Here is a 13,774-nt window from a genome sequence, read left to right as displayed (position 1 = left end):
GCGGGGCGCGGCGCTGCCCCCGCGTTGCCCGCACCGCCTCCGCGCAGGTGCCGCGGGGCGGGCCCGGCCGGTGGGACGGGGCAGGCGCCGGGAACGGGCGGGAGGGCCCGAGGCTGCCGCCCCTGGTGGGAGTGTCTCCGGGCTCCGGGAGAGACCGGTTCCATGCTGGGGGAAAGCTGGGCAGCCCAGTTGCTTTCTAGATTTGGGGAGGTGAAGCCTGCTGGAAGGTGTTGCCAGTGAGACTTGTCCTTCATCTGCTCCTCGCGTGTGTGTGCCACAGGCAAGCACGGATGGAGCACGTCCAGAGGAGTGCTTATCAACTTGCCACCAAGTTGATAAGAGCACTGGAGCATCTTCCCTATGAAGTAGGCTGAGGAAATCGGGGCTGTTCAGCTTGGATAGCAGAAGATTGTGTGCAGACCTTATAGAAACCTTACTGTGTCTGAAGGGAGCGTGCAGGGAAGCTGGAAAGGGAATCTTTGTCAGGGACTGCAGTGATAGGACAAGGGGTAATGGGTTCAAATTGAAAGAGGAGAAATTTAGGTTAGACATTACGAAGAAATTCTTTACTGTGCGGTTGGTTAGATACTGGAAGGTGTGTCCCGGGGTGTTGTGGGTGCTCTATATATGGCAGCATTCGAAGCCAGGCTGGATAAAGCATGGAACAGCTTGGTTTAGTGGGAGGTATCCCTGCCCATGGCAGGGGAGGTGAGACTAGATTTATTCTAATTCCTTTACATTCTGTGATTCCATGATTCTAAGATAACATCCCAAAATCCTAAGAAAAACCAAATGGAAGTAAATTGCTATTATCATAATACTGGAAGCTTCTAAGACTACAGAGGAGCCTATGGGAGTTTGATGGCTTACATCCAAGAAAAATACTTAAAATCTATACTATGCTGTCCTGTCATCTGCACTGCTACCTATCTGGCCAGCCCCAGGCTCCAGATGGAAGCGTGGCACTGTGTTCGGGCTGGTGATGTGTGTAATAGCTGATGAGACTGTTGGGAATCTGAACCCTGGCGAGCGTGCCTGGTGAGAATTGTCACTTGAACATCTGTTGCTGAATAAGAGCCAAAGATTGGAATCATTGAAGGTGTTTCACAGGATAAAGTGTGTAAAATAAAATAATTTTTACTGCAAGAGCAAGTATGATAATTTTGGACTGGGGATCAACATCTGTTTCAAGCTTGAGCTACCCCAATTAGAATGGTTTTTTAATGGGAAAAGGAGTCACACTCACTTGAAGGTCAATATATCATTTTTTTTTCTCTGAGGTAAAAAAGATGAAATAAAATTACAGCATTAAGTTGTAACATTGGCTGTGGATTGCAAGTCTACTGTATGTTTTCACCAAGTACCCTTGAAAGGAGTTACTTTATTTTTCTTATTCCACATGCTCTCTCTAGCACATCAGAGGAAACATATAGAATGTTATTCTAAATAGGCAATAAACATTTTTCTAAAGGACATTTTAGTTTTATGCTAATTTGTTACACTTCTATGCTCTTATGTCTAAAAACCCAGAGCGAGGCAGACCTACCTGAATAATAAGCCCAGCTAAAATGTGATGAAATGTTGTCTCTGAAAGTCTGAGAGGGCAAAAGGAGAGACAGGCTCCTCTAGTAACCCGAAACACATGAAAAGGAAACGGAAGTAATTGCAGTGAGGCTGGAGAAATACTTCATTCTCTTGCTTGAGTTTTGTGCTGATGAATAAAAATTTGTCCTAAAAAGTCTTGGTCAAAACAGGGTGTGCTCTGTGTGCTGGAAAGCAGGCGGCTGCCTCCTGTGAGTGCAAGCAGCTGCTCACAGTTACTCAGCACTCCTCCCGCTGTCACTTGGGCATCTCATGCTTTCCTAGGCTGAGCAGTGGTTGTTTGCTTCCCTGGTTTTGAGAGAGGGAGCAGAGGGAATCCTAACAGGAAATCTTAACAGTCCACAGGAGAAAAGCCAGCCTTTTTGGAAGGAAAAGGAGATGGAGAGATGGGCACAAATGAGAGAGTTTCTCCTACACTCACCCTTTTTTCAGGTCACTGCAGGATGCCAAGCTGTTGCTCTAGTGAACACTGCCCATAACTTGCAAAAACCATCCCCAGCTTAGCCAGGGGCAATTTGCTTTCCCTTGCTAGCATTCAGTTATTTCAGTAATGTGGGCGGTTCTATCCAGCACCCAAATCTAGCTAACTCCAAACAGTTAATAGGTAAGCCTGGGAAGGAGTCAGATGTTCCTCATGCACTTTTAAAGTGACCATGGGATAATTAGACTCAGAAAACACACTGGGGTTAAAATGTTAAAATTTGGGTTTAACCAACTGTAGGATAATGGCAATGTAATCCCACTAAGGATTATAACCATGGCAGGTTTGAGGCAACCCTCCCTTACCAATATTCCACTTATTTTTTTAAACATTTGAGAATGATTGTATGTTCCCCCTGCCCCAAATTTTTACTCTCTGTGACACTCCCTTCAGTCACTGGTGTTCAAAAATTCCCCCTTCTCCTCAGAAAAGGGAGTATGGAATCTGGGTGGGGGAGGATGAGGTGAGGTGGAAAGGGTAGGCTACAAATAAGGGAACTCTTTTGGATTTTGATTAAGGTTGCATCCATTTTAGATTAGTGGCCTCTGCTTTCCTGACATATACCATGAAGGATATGAACAGAAATTAGTGAAAAGCTCTTCCAGAATGGGTTTTGTAATTTAGCCAATGGGAAAAAAGAATGCTTGATGGATGCCAGTTCTCCTTTTTTCACTGTTGATTTTTCTTAGGCTTGGTTTATATGAATGATTTTACTGAAAGCACTCTGGTATAAACATTAGTGGGAGAGAAGAAATGGAGGCTTCATTCCCAGCCATTGAAAGTTTAGATGTCTTTTTCAGAAAAGAAATAATAGTTAATAGGTTGTCTGTCTTTGATCTTCCTGTACTTTGATGTTTTGCCTGCCAGGGTTTAAAAGGTTTGTGTGCAGTTTGAGTTTGGGATGGGAAAAACTGGGACAATGAGCAGTTGCATGGGTGAGCTGTAATGCACAGAATTAGGTTAGGGACTGTGTGTCTGGTACTAGGGACTACAGTGTAAACAATGGATGGAAACCAAGGAGGAAGCTTTGCAAGTGATTGTTTCAAAGGAGTTTACAAATCTAAAAGCATTCTAATGCTTCTGAAATATGTTTGAAAACTCTGATGTCACCTTAGAGTAAGTATTGAACTCAGTTGAGGGTTCCAACTCAAAATGGAATGAATTTCCCTCCTTTTTCTTTTTTGTTTAAGCTTGTTTTCCATTAGCTTCATTTCCTGACAGGATCACAGACTAGGTTAGTTTGGAAGGAGCACCTGTAAGACATTTGATCTGACCTTTCTCCCCACATACACACTCAGCACCCCTGTTCCTTGGCTGTGACATGTTGCTCGGTTAGCTCTGGGCCAGATTAGCTCTGATCATCTCTGAGGGCTAGAGATTCTGCAATGCACTCTGGGCAACCTGTTTGAACATTTGGCCACATTTATTGAGAAGAATATTTTCTTATTATCCATTCAAAATTTCTTATTTCACCCATTTCCTCTAATGTGGTTCTGCACCTTGCGGAGAAGGGCTGTGCCCATCCATTCTATAACCACACATCAGGTACTCTGTAAGTAGATCCCTGTTAACCCCTGTCCTCCAGAGTGAGTGAACCCAGCTCTCCCAGCCTTTCCTTCTATGCCATCAGCTGTGTGCCACTGACATTCCAGGGGCCCTCCAGAATTCTTCCAGTATGTTTGCGTCTGTCTTGTCTTGGGTTGGCCCAAACTGGACAAAATATTCCATATGTGGTCTCACAAATGATAGAAGGAGGGGAAGAATTGCTTCCCTTGTCCTACTAGTGACCTGTAATTAGTGCAGGATTATTGACTCTTTGCTCAGTCATACCCATGGCACTTTCTTACTTGTCTCTGCTTTGAGGCTGAGGAATTGTGTCTTAGCCACTCTTACTATTCAGTACTCTTGCGTCTTAGTCACTCTTAATAAGGTATGACTTTGAACATACATCTTCCCTTTTCCTGAGTTTTTTCAGTTCTATAACTGAAATAAGATTTCTCAACAAGAAATAACTTTCTTGTGTGGTTCTAGTCACATCATCTCTGCATTTGTTAGAAGTAGGAACAGATCAAAGATTTTAATAGTTTCATGACAGTGTGCCGTGGTTTGCTTTTGTAATAATTTCTAAGGAATACTTTCTCTTTTTTCTTCCTTTTTATTTTTTCTGTAACTAATGAAATGTCACCATTTTGTCCCTAAGTGCTAACGTTCGCTTCAGAACCTGCTGTATAGCTCATTCTGGTATTGGGCTTCCCCATCACCTCACCATCTCACTTCATGTACTTGGAATTTATTTGCCATTTCATTGAACAACTATTCAGTTTTGTAAAGTCATGCAGGTTTTTTTAGTCTGCCCTTATCCTGGCTTTCCTAAATAACTTGATGTCATCACTAAACTCTAAGCTTGCTCTTCATTATTTTCCAGTTGACTGTTCAATAGGTTGAAGATCTTAGAGCCTCTCCTGAACCTCAGGAATGATCTCCTTCCTTTGTTTGGAATGGATTGTTTTCTCTTACTGTCTGTTCCCTATCTTCAAGCCAATTATTTACCCACATCAGGACTTCTTCTATGTATACATAGCTCCCTTTAAGCCTTAGGTGATGAATTTTGCCAAAACTGGTTTTGAAATCCAGGTAAACCAGACTGCTCTCATTCAGAGATCTGTCAGAGGACTTCAGCAGACTTCTAGAGCAGAGCTTTATTAATCAGAACCTATGCTGTCTCTTCTCAATACATCACATTTCTTCAGGTGTCCACTCATTCTATCCTTTATTATAATATTGAGTAGTTAACATTAAAAGTCTTTAGTTGCCTAGATATCTCAAAACTCTTTAAAGACTGGTGTCATAGGTGACATACTTACCATACACTTTTAGTTAATCCTATTTCATCATGAAGCTTCATGCATGCTTTTGTGGAATTTCTCCTGCATCTTTTCACTAAGCTCTGATATCTTTCCTAGTTACCATTTAAGTGTAGAATAACTTTCCAATTAATAATTGGCAAACAATTTTCTCCTTTGATGCACACCCTCTTGGCCTTTGCAGCATCCCTAAGGTTTACATTGAGGAATATGTTTGAAATTACATCCCAAGCTGTTTGTTCTTTTATTTAACTGTAATATAATATTTAACTATGGAACAGGAGTGCATTAAGTGTTGTCCTGTGATATACAAAATGCAATTAGGACTGTGACATGTCTTTAAAGTATTTTATGTACAAGTCTGTGCATTTCAAAATACTCTTGTGTTCACTGAAATATTTATCTGTTGGGCAGTTGGGATACATGGGACCTGACTGACCTTGTAAACTAAAACTATGTGGTAGCCAGACTGTGGCTTTGTGCCAGATGCCCACACAGCCACTCCATGACTCCCCTCCTCAACTGGGCAGGGAGAAAAAATACAATGAAAGGCTCAGCAGTCAAGATAAGGACAGGGAGAGATCACTCACCAGTTACTGTAATAGGCAAAACAGACTCAGTACTGGGAAATTAGTTTATTTACCAATAAAATAATAAGAAATAAAACCAGATCTTAAAACTACCTTCCAAACACATTCCCCACATGCCTCCCTTCTTCGCAGGCTGAACTTTACTCCTGATTTCTCATCCTCCTCCTCCTCCCCACAATGGTGCAGGGGAACAGGGCTTGGGGCTGTAGTGAGTTCATCACGTTGTCTTTGCTGTTCCTTCCTCCTCAGGGGGAGGAATCCTCACATTCTTCCTCTGCTCCAGCGTTGGGTCCCTTCCATGAGGTGCAGTCCTTCAGGGACAGGCTGCTCCAGTGAGGGCCCCCTGTGGGGTCACAAGTCCTGGCACTAAAGCTGGTCCAGTATGGGTTTCCCACAAGGTCACAGCCTCATTTGGGCATCCACCTACCCAAATGTGATGGTCCCCAAAAGAGTCCTCAGTTGGCTGCAGATGGATCTCGGCTCCACTATGGACCTTCATGGGCTGCAGAGGGACAGCTACCCCACCCCAGGCTGCACCATGGGCTGCAGGGGAATCTCTGCTCCAGTGACCGGAGCACCTCCTCCCCTCCTTCTTCTCTGACCTTGGTGTCAGCAGTGTTGTTTCTCCCACGTGTTGTCATTCCTGTCTCCCACCTGTTGTTGCACAGCAGTTTTTTTATCCTTCTCACATATGTTATCCCCGAGGGACTATCACCATCTCTGATGTGCTCGGCCTTGGCCAGCAGCAGGTCTGCGTTGGAGCTGGCAGGCATTGGCTCTGCAGACACAGGGAAAGCTTCTGGCAGCTCTTCACCCCTGTAGTTCCCCTCCTTCCTCCCCTTGCCAGTACCAGAACCTTGCCATGCAAACCCAATACGAGGTGCATAATACCAGGTGGTATAAGATGAAAAATTTAATACAACTGACAAAAATATATGAGTGTTGATGCTGCTTCTTATTCAAAAATGCTAATGTTTGGGACTTTTTCCCTCACTTCTAGAAGTTATGCTTCTTAATGCCTATGAACTCAAAGCTTTAAGAGTAGAACTCAACAATGAATTAATATATGGAAGAATAATACTTCAATTTTATATATTCTGTAATAGAGATCATGATCAGGAAGCCCTAATATCTCCCACATCAGATATTCCTTTTTGATCAGTAAAAGTGTGTGAGGACAGTAGTAAATATTGCATGCTCAAATGCAGTGTTGTTCTTTTCTGAATCCAGGTTTTACAGAATTGAGCTAATGTAGCAATTATATACACTTATTTTAACCATTATAAATATTTATATGTCTTGAGTTATTAGAAAGATTAATATTTCTGATGTAACTGTTTAGGACATGGGACAAGGGAGTTTACAGGAGAAAATGTATGGCTCAACATCTATGGTCAAAGCCAGTTAAGCCACTTCAAACAAGTATTTTTACCCCAGACATAGTACTGTACAGCAATCCCATAAAATATTTATGCAACAATTTATAGGTGTTTAACACCAAACTCTGCTGATATTCCTGCCTGTGTAATCATGCCATGTAGAAGATCAGTAAGAATAATTGATTTTCATGGATCTAATTTTGGAACTAATTACTGTAATCTCTTAGATGGCATTACCTGTTTGATGATGCACGGTGGAGAGTCGATAATGACTTTATAGGTTTAGCTCCACTCTTCAGTCAACTTCGTGTGAGAGCAGGCCAAGCAGGCCAGCAATCTCTGAATCTAGCATTTGTTTAGAGTTTATGGAACAGCAAGCTCATACTGGAGTTGTCATTGTCGAGGAAGAATCAAAATTACTGCGAATCAGCAAGTTTGGACATTTTGGCTTTATTTGTAGAAAGAGTAAAACATTAAGTAAAAACATGAGGTGCAATGTTAGGTTTAGTCAACTGAGAAGTTCCTAGTGAGAGAAATGCCTAAATAGAGAAATGCCTGGTAGGGAAAACTGTCTAGGTACTGGTACTGTACCTAGACAGCGTTGTGGCAGGATGGATGGGGAAATACTCTCTCAGAAGGCAAGGTCTAAGAAAAAAGGGAAATGTCTTTCAGAATGCAGAATAGATAGTCTCCTTTACATGGAATTGTGTAGAGTGCATGCAAGAGCCTTCGTTATGATTGAGAAAGCAGGGCTTGAAGATGGAATTTCATCAGAACCTACTGTTTTTTAATTCTAACGCATTTGAATGAGAGGATGTTTCACAGAGTGACAGGATGGATCAGGTTGGAAGGGACCACAGTGGGTCATCTAGTCCAACCTCCCTGCTCAAACAGGGTCATCCCTCTCCCCTAGAGCATGTGGGACAGGATTGAGTCCAGACAATTCTTGGATATCTCCAGTAAGAGAGACTCCAAAACCTCTGTGGGCAATCTGCCCCAATTCTCAGGCCCCTGCACCATAAAGAAGTCCTTCCTCATGTTCAGGTGGAACTTCCTGTGCATCAGTTTCTGCCTCTTGTCCTACTTGGCACTTACAAGAGCCTGACTACATCCTCTTAACACTCTCCCTTGAGATGCTTATCAACATTGATAAGACTCCACCTCAGTTCCATTCTCAAGGCTGATCAGGCCCAGTTGCCTCAGCCTTTCCTCATAACAGAGATACTCCAGTCCTGTAATCATCTTTTTCACCCTCTGCTGGACCTGCTCCAAGAGCTCCATGTCTTTCTTGTACTGAGGAGCCCAGAACTGCACACAGGGCTCCAGATGTGGCCTCACCAGGGCTGAGCAGAGGGGCAGGATCACCTCCCTCAATCTGCTTGCAGTGCTATTTTTAATGCACCCCATGGACAGTTTCTTATCCATGAGGACTCTCAGGTCCTTCTCCACAGAGCTGCTTTCCTGCAGTGGGGCTCTAACCTGTCCTGGAGCATAAGGTTATTCTTCTCCAGAGGCAGGATGCTGCATTTTAGGGGAATAGAATACAAGAAAGTAAAGATAGTATAGAAAGTAATCTTACCCCTAAGGAGTTTCAGCTGGGCCAATTATCAAAGGTTAGGAACAGGCCTGACTTTAACAGGCCCCAGCTGCAACCAATGAGAAGAAAAGTGCTATAAAAGAGTGGGGTGGGTGGTTAAAAGGGGAACTGGAGTTGGTTACTTTGTGAAGGAGAAAGAGTCAGTGCTCTGAGGAGATGTCCATGAGAACCACCAAGAAGGTATGAAACTTTTGTGATAGGAGATAGAAGTACGGAACCCCTGCAATAAGGTGCCAACACTGCACTTGCCCTCACTGAATTTAAGGCATTTCTTTGTCCATCTCTGTAACCATCTCAAGGTCCTTCTGAAAGTGTTCTGAGGTATTGTTCACTTTCCCAGCTTTGTTTTGTCGCTTCAGAATTAGGTGTGCCATCACTTTTCCATGGAATGAAGTGAGGCTGTCTGGGTGGTCATTCCCTGAGTCCTCCTTCTCACCCTTTTTTAAGACTAGGGTGACATTTGCTTTCTTTCAGCCCTCAGGCACCTCTCCTGATCTCTGTGACCTTTCAAAGGTGACTGTTAGCAGCCTTGCTGTGATGTCTGCCTGCTCTCTCAGGATGCATGGATGCATCTCATCAAGGCCTATGGACTTGTGGATGTCAAGTTTGCCCAGGTGTTCTCTGACCAAGTCCTTCCTGACTAAGGGAAGGTCTTCCTCCTGTTGTTCATTTGCCCTTGCCTCCAGGGTCAGAAGTCCCTGAGGGCTGATCTTGTCAGTGAAGATTGGTGCAAAGAAGGTATTCAGCAAAGGACCCCCCTTCATTAATAACAGTCCCACATCAACCTTTGGTTTCCTTTTGTTATTGATGTATTTGAAAAAGCCCTTCTTTTCCTTGACATCCTTGGCCAGAATTCATTCCAGATGGGCATTGACTTTACTTGCCTCTTTTCTGTTTACTCTGACATCCTATCTGTATTTAAAGTGGCCTGACCTTGCTTCCATCTCGTGTATAGCTCCCACGTATGCATAAGTAATGACTGCAGTTCTTTTTTCATCCAGCAGGTGTGTTGCTCCCTTTGCCTGATTTCTTGCTTATCAGGATGCATGGCTCTTGAGCCTAGAGGCAGTGATCCTTGAATATTGACCAACTCTCTTAGACATCTCTTCCCTCCAAGGCCTGTTCCTATGGGATTCTTCCAAGAAGGTCCCTGAAGAGGCTAAAGTTAGCCCTTCTGTAGTCCATGGTTGTAATTTTACTTGTTGCCCTGCTTCCTCCTCACCTGTTACTGAACCCCACAATGTCATGGCCACTACAGCCAAGGCTGCACCCACCTTCACATCTCCAGCAAGGCTTTCCCTGTTTGTTTATGAATTGAGCAGCACACTGTTCCTTGTGGGATCTTCCACTACCTGTGGCAGGAAGTTGTCACCAGTGCTTTCCAGGACCTCCCTGGCCTGTTTGTGCTTTGCTGTGTAGCTTTCCAGCAGATGTCAGGGTGGTTGAAGTCCCCCACATGAATAATGGCCTGTGACTTTGAGGCTGCTGCAATTGCCTGTAGAAGGGCTAACCCACTTTGTCCTCCCGGTCAGGCAGCCTGGAGCAAACACCCAGAGTGTCAGCCTTACTCATCTGCCCTTTTGTCCTGACCCATAAGCTGCTGACTGGCTCATCATCCACCCTGAGACAGAGCTCAGTACATTCCAAGTGCTGCCTCACTGAGAGGGCAACTCCAGCACCGTGCCTTCCTGCTCTGTCTCTCCCAAACAGTGTGTAGCCCTTTGTGTCAACATTCCACTGTGGGAGCCATCCCACGGCATCTCTGGGACTGCAGTGAGGTCAAAGCCTTGTGACTGTACACAGAGCTCTTGCTCCTCCTGCTTGTTTCCCCTGCTGCGTGTTGGGGTACAGGCATTTAACAGAGGTATTTAATATTCCAGCAAGAGATACTAAATATCCCTCGGGATACCCCATAGTCCTGTCTAGTGGTTGTCCTTTTGTCTGCTTGTGCTTAATTGAAGTATCCCCTCTTCAGCCTCCTTTTGCTAACTAGATTGGTTACTATAGTTCTCCCCTTTTCGTAAACCTCTGGCAAGTCTGGGCCTGTCCCTGTTCCTGTCCCCCTTATTGTTGGTCAGCTGGTAAATATCAGATTCCTGTCTGCCCAAGGAGATGTGTGTGGGTGTCAGGGACCAAAGGAAAAATGAACTTTTATGCAAGAAAAAGGAAATAACACTTGAGATAAACTCTGTTACTTCTGTGTTGAGATTGACACAGGAACAGGCAAGAAGCAGGATCATAGAAAAGACAAAGAAGGTTTTATTCAAAGGAATTGTGCAGTTTTTATAGAGTGATACGATGGGTTTTGATTGGTTAACTAACATCTTTGTCTTCCTGTTCTTCTCAAAGACAGTGTGAAAAAGTAGAAAAACACTACCTGCAAATTGCTTATACTTAACAAGGTATCACATTTTTCTAACTCTTTAAAATTTCTGACAAGCTGCTGTGAGAAGCGCTTGCTGTTTCTCTTTCTCTATTCCATAGCATCTACGAAACTCCTCTTGAGCTCATCAGAAACTCTGTTCCCAGGAACTTGGGCTGTCTGATGAGCTCCTGTTTTTAACTAACACCCTTAGAAAATTATTTTTCTTGCCTGAATAACAACCCAAGTGTAACAGTGATTTTGTTATCAAATTTTCAAAGAAATGACTGACCTGAATTCCTTCCAGGATGGAAAATTACTATGACTTAAGCAGGCTCTCTTGCAACCCTATAAACCTCAGTCCTGACTGAGACCCTGTCTCCAGGTCCACAGCAGGCTGCAATCTGCATCCTCCTTCTGATTGGGGCTCTCAGGGCCAGTGAGCTCTCAAATTTGCTAAACTTGGGGCACTGACAGACCTTGGGTGATATCCCCACTGCTTGAGGTTCAACCCTTCGCCCCTTGAAAAGGTGCAATGACATTAAACATGAGCTGAACTCAAGGGGAATTTTTCACAGGTCCACACTCCTTTAGGTCTATGTGCCTGCAAGTCTGAACATGCCATAGAAAATTTATCATGAATATTGGTCTCTTAGATTCTTAAATATATTAGATTAGTAAGTAAGTTAGGCCTGTGAGTTACTGTCATGCTTGTAGTAAATTCTGTAGAATCTTTTGTTAAATTGTTTGAATTAGGCTATAAATTAAGTGCTGTTAAGTTTAAGTGCAGTTTAAACCTTTAGGCCTAAACCATTGGTACTTCTGGGACTAAGTGTGGCAAAGGGGTCCACTCTGAACCTTGTGACTCAATAGGTGGGTCTCCTTCATTCCTTTTTATCCTTATCCTTTCCTGTTCTTACCCTTTTTCCATTCCCAGCCTCCATGTAAGTCACTTTTAGTAGATTTTAGATCTAGATTGATTTTAGATTTTAGGCCAATATTTCTCTGTGTGCTTTAACCATCTAGCTAGCAGTAGGGCAAGCCTTTAAACAAATTTTGTCACACTTTCACTTTAATATTAAACCTGCTTTTGCTGGTACCTTTTAGCTGGTGATTCTTTGAGCTGCCTGAGACAGTTGTTTGTGACAGGTGGAGAGCAAGAATAATGGGAAGACTCATTGTCCTCCCTGTTCCCTCTCCCACCCCAGCTTCCTCATAAAGACCAGGTAAATTCATACTACGGGTGGAACCACTCTGTGTACAGTTCATTTCCTTGGATCGCTGCTGCCCTCTTCTGCCGGCTTCCCAAGGCTGCTGTGGCACGGGGAGTTTTTGTATTGCACCAAAGGCTTTGTGTCTGTAGTGATCTTATGGGAGGTTGTGGGGTGAAATGCAGCGACTTCATAGGGCTGGGCTCCATAAAGGATTAGTTTTATTCAGGACAGTGCTGTCATATGTGGCTGGTACCCTTTTGTACTTACTTCACGGAGTTGACACTGATGTGGACTGCTTGTGCTGTGAGAAGAGCCTGTCAGCATTGAAAAAGCAGACGCTGTCCTGGCCATGTTTCTGCAAAATGGACTTGGGCCAGCATGACTGGCAGTGCTGCAGCATGCCTGTGTTGAGCATTTGAGCTGGTGCAGACCTGTGAGTCCGTGTAATGCCTCAGAAATGTGGGGCTTGAAACCTGGCTTTCTGATGCAACTCCTCTGGGGTAGAGCAATTTCCACTGCATAGCTTCTGTAATTAAGTTTATTAAGAATTCTGACACCCTGACATATGGTTGTATTGTATTATGAGGCATGGGGAAAGTGCTAGACAGAGTCCTGAGGATGTAGGAGGAATCGAAGCATGCCAGCTAAGTCCAGAGGAGAGCCACAAAGATGATTAGAGAGATGGAACACCTCTTTTATGAAGACAGGCTGGGAGAATTGGGGTTGTTCTACCTGGTAAGGGTTCCAGGGAGGCTTTAGAGCAGCCTTCCAGTACCCAAAGGGGACTACAGGACAGCTGGAGCAGTTTTTATAAGGGCTTGTAATGATAGAGCAAGGGGGGATTGCTTCAAACTGAGAGAGGGCAGGTTTAGATTAGATATTAGAAATTCTTTACTGTAAGGGTGATGGGGAACTGGCACAGGCTGCCCAGAGAAGGTGTGGAGGCCCCATATCTGGAGGTGTTCAAGGCCAGACTGGGTGGAGCCCTGAGCAACCTGCTCTAGTGGAAGGTGTCCCTGCCCACAGCAAGGGGATTGGAACTAAATGATTCTTAAGGTCCCTTCCAACCCAAACCATTCTGCAATTTTATGATTTCAGGGCATACTAAGATGTAGCTCTACAATTTCATTTCCATGGCAGCTGACACTATTCCCAGGCCTGTCTGCATGGTTTCTGCCCAGGCCTGTGCTCTTGAGGGTGCCTGGCTGGTGGGCTCCTGGGCTCTCCTCGGTGTGGCTGTATTCCACCAGGCTGTGGGAACCCAATGTGTGCTCCCAGAGGGTTTTTGACAGAGCTGGGGTAACCACCATCTTCCAGAGGGGGAATGAGTGGCAGTTCCAAGCACATGGACAGGCATTCCACTTCCAAACTCAGGTGTGTCTATTATGCTGTATTTATTTTGGTAATCTGTGCATTTGTTCTGTTGAGTATCGACAATTAGGATTTTTTTCTCTTTGCCTCAGTAAGAGTTATTGGACTAAGATTTGCATTGGCAGGTTGATAGGCTTGGCATGAATGAAGAGAAGCTCTTAATTACAGTGATGTAGTGGCAGGCACTTCTGTGCACTGACCAAGAGCAAACATCCCTCCCAATGGTTGAGAGCATCCAGAAGTCAGTCAGGAGGCAAATGAATCAGGTAGTGGTGTCTGCTTCTCAAGACTGTGGTGTACAAGACTGTCATCTT

This window comes from Ammospiza caudacuta, chromosome 1, assembly GCF_027887145.1.
Source record: "Ammospiza caudacuta isolate bAmmCau1 chromosome 1, bAmmCau1.pri, whole genome shotgun sequence".
In the NCBI taxonomy this organism is placed as follows: domain Eukaryota; kingdom Metazoa; phylum Chordata; class Aves; order Passeriformes; family Passerellidae; genus Ammospiza; species Ammospiza caudacuta.
This window is presented reverse-complemented; position numbering follows the sequence as displayed.